General features: G+C 43.7%; 1 non-coding gene across 1 annotated transcript; it reads left to right on the plus strand.

Moving 5' to 3' along the window:
* The first annotated feature begins 224 nt into the window (after positions 1–224).
* Positions 225–296, plus strand: Trnaa-ugc (transfer RNA alanine (anticodon UGC)). The gene has a single exon. It is a non-coding gene; the product is annotated as a tRNA-Ala (tRNA).
* The last annotated feature ends 3,560 nt before the right edge of the window (positions 297–3,856 follow it).

Below are 3,856 nucleotides of genomic sequence, written 5' to 3' on the forward strand. Positions count from 1 at the left end.
TATTGGTACGCCCCCGCTGTACAGACGAGGCTTATTGCGACAATTAGTAAAACGGAGACAAATAGAGAAACGACAATTCAAACTCTGATAGGAAAGAAAGAGACGGAGCAATTGCTATGAAGTTTTGAACAAGTGAATGATGCGTATTGCTGACGTCCTGTTGAACAAGATATGCGACTGCCTGCCGTTTGGCGCGCGCGCTTCATGGCGCGTGCGTGCGTCGGGGGGGTGTAGCTCAGTGGTAGAGCGTTCGCTTTGCATGTGAAAGGCCCCGGGTTCGATCCCCGGCACCTCCACTAATTTTTTTATCTCTTTTTTTTGACCTATCGATCCAGTTGAACGTCGACGTAAAATTTTTGGCCGATAACCACTAGTTTTTTCAGGTAAATGCAAATGTGGTTTTGCTGTAGGTGATGAAAGAAAAAAAAAAAAACAACTAATATTTTTGTGCATAAACTTTGAAGAAAAGAAGAAGGTCAGTTGGTAGAGGGTTTGAGGGTCCTCTCGTACCCTCGACCTCTTCCCCGCCCCTGAATTTTTCAAGGGCAAGGGGGCCCGTTTTATCCAGCCGTAGGTTTATCGACTGCATTACGTTTATAACATGCACTGGGACTGCCGTTATGTATACTACGTGGAAACCATGATTAGCATAAGGAGTTTGTCATACATAGAAATCTGAAGACCAAATAAGGATAAAAACAGAAATAAAAATCTGCTTGCGAGGAGTGGGTCACCTTCAATCGTAAAAAAATATGAAAAGAAAGAGGGAAAAACTACGCTAGCTGTTTGATGAACTGCAAAATCTGGCGAATGACTGCTGGAGGGGATAACGATGGTTAGAAGAGTTAACCACTTCAAATAGCACGATTATTGACATAGACCACGATATGATTATGAGAGACGTGGTAGTGGAGGGCTCTAGAAGTTTCGACCACCTGGGGTTCTTTGACGTGCACCTAAATCTAAGCACACGGGCCTCGAGCGTTTTCGCCTCCATCGAAATGTGGCCGCCGCGGCTTGGATTCGATCCTGCGACCCTTTTGGATAGTCCTTGTCAGAACATGTTCGAGTGAAAGTGTAAAGAATCCGGATAATAAACACTGGAATGTCTGGAGAAGGCTGAAAGGCAATACACGGGTAGACTTAGGAGTTGTAGTTCTAGCGAATGAAGCAATGTTCACGTAATAGCTGCAGCACGTTCAATGCGATCATCGAGGGCTTAGGAGGTCAAAATTCTGAACATCATCATTATCATCATCATCACCAGTTAATGCCGTCATCAGCGAATAATCTGTGCAGTGAGCTGTGACGCACGGGAAAACGTATAACACACACGATATTTACCGGGTCACTACAGTTATAGGTAGCGTACGTCAGCTTAGACCATTAGTCAGGTAGCGTTAACGCCAGTTAACGTCATTTTGCGACGTTGCGGTTTTGTGCGCTCTTCACAAATCAGAGACGATGACAGGGGACTGTCATCTATGCCGGAAGCGGTTATCTCTTTATGGAAGATTGACGTCCGGACAGGAGTGTTAGCGAAAGAAAATATAATGATTAAGGTGACGTTTTGGTTTGACAGCGATAACACGCACGAGCCCATAAAAGCTGCGGAGAAATATAGGTGCGGGGAGAGCGTAATGAAAACTGATAAGTTGGATGAAGCGAAAATTTTGATAAATGCAGTGACAAAGCTGTCAAGGCGGCTAACTTCGCTACTTAAAAGTACGGCACCAAGCAGTTCGATATATCATTGTTGCGTCTTCAGTATTTCCGTGACACGTGACGTTGGTTTGTACTGGGTGTCTCGATGAAAACAGCTAAAAAAATGAACAAGACACAGGCTTGACACAGAGATAAAGGAAAAAAAAAAGCGGTCGTTTATTCATTATAATGAGACACGTCCAACTACTGTTTTTTCACGATTCTAACGCGCACACTATTACTATTTTTTTTTTTTTGCGCTATATGTAGCCCTTAAATTTGTGCTCGCGTTAGAATCGGGCTCATAAACGAAATCGGCATCGTTCTTTTTTTCATTTTCCTAATGCAAAATTACCTGCCCGTTACAAGCGGGGGCGCGCGACAATCATGCAAATAGGGTAAAATGATTTGAAGTCCCAAGTGTGCCAAAAATGTATGAGGCCCCAACGTGACGCATGGGACGTTTCTAGTCCAACTCCTGGATTAATCAAACTAACGGACATTTCGTTGCACGAGAAATACGAACGCGTAATTGACTAATTAGTCACGGAATTCAATAAATAAATTGCATTTAGTGACGTTTGGTATCAGGCAGTGACGGTATGGCATGGAAATTTGTAGCCGCTGAAACTGCAAGACATACGCACACAAGGAAAGTCGTTTGAGGGAGCTTCAACGCGGCACCGCGTTGTGTCACGTGATGTCACGGAGCTTCGTGACGTCACTGCAAGATCTTCTGCCGCGTTTATTGCTACCAAGCCTCTTCCCTTACTAAGAGTTACCCTTTCAAATTGTACACGAGTAGTTTTCTATACAATGTAACATATATTTTTTCGTTACACACAATATTAATGAGCACTAACACACAATAATGCCAAGGAAGTATAGGGGATGTTATTAGTAGTAAATGTAAGGTAAATGTGAAGAAAGAAAGTGGACGAAAAGATAACTTGCCGCGGGCAGGGACCGAACCTGCGACCTTCGAATAACGCGTCGATGCTCTATCAACTGAGCTACCACGGAGGCCATCCCCCCGTCCACTTTATAGGGTATATATGTACATTAAACGTGGGAGCGTCAGTCAGCGCCGCCAGTAGCAATGACGGCGAGTGTGGAACACTCTTTTTCTGCCTGTTGGCATCACGTAGCACGTGAACATATTACGAGCTGGCAGCTGACCAGCAATCCCTCGCATACCGCCTGAAAGCATCAAGTCTGCCAGAACGAGACCCTCGCTACGAATGAAGGAAAAAAGTGTTAACTTTAAGGACCGAACCTGCGAAGGTCGCAGGTTTGGTCCCTGCCCGCGGCAAGTTATCTTTTCGTCCACTTTCTTTCTTCACATTTACCTAGCTTACATTTACTACTAATAACATCCCCTATACTTCCTTGGCATTATTGTCTGTTAGTGCTCATTAATATTGTGTATAACAAAGAAAAATGAGCCCTTAAAGTTAACACTTCTTTCCTTCATATTTTTTCGTGTTTTTTAAGCAGTTACCGATTATGGAACACTGGCGCAAAAAGGTGCTACTAACCGCAGAGATGGCTTCGTATTATCAAAAGAAAAATCTTCAGGCGGCCCTAATTCATGACTTAGGTGTCTGGTACTGGTACTAGCGCGTCGACGTTCGTATACCCTGGTGCATTCCTACTGTTAATCTTGCGTTTGGTCGTGCTGCACAAGCTGATCGCAGAGGCCATGTAGAAAGAAGTGCGTGGTTGAGATCCACTCCGCCACGCGCCGCAACGATCTCTGCCGCTCCCAAATTCAACGAACTGAATCAATTAACTTTCATTAATCATCCAGACGGTTAATTGGCCGTTATCTCAAGTAAAGTTATGCTGCGATATTATATGTAACTAATGTAACTCTTAACTTGAAATAGAACTATCGATTTCCATTCTTTAGAAGATTTTTACAATTATTCGCAAAACCATCGGATGTTCTCGACCGTATGTGCTTAGAAGAGAAACAAAAATTTCGCTCGGTGCTCGTGCCACCAAAAATAGAAACGCAATCTTTTCGAATTATACCGACTGCCAGGAACGAAAGAATCTGTCTTCTTGAAATGTAGAAGGAAGAAGCGTTCGAAAGGCCGTGTACTATAGGAGATTTAAGGGACTGAAGAACTCAGGGCGGATAGAAATA

This window comes from Rhipicephalus sanguineus, chromosome 9, assembly GCF_013339695.2.
Source record: "Rhipicephalus sanguineus isolate Rsan-2018 chromosome 9, BIME_Rsan_1.4, whole genome shotgun sequence".
In the NCBI taxonomy this organism is placed as follows: Eukaryota; Metazoa; Arthropoda; class Arachnida; order Ixodida; family Ixodidae; genus Rhipicephalus; species Rhipicephalus sanguineus.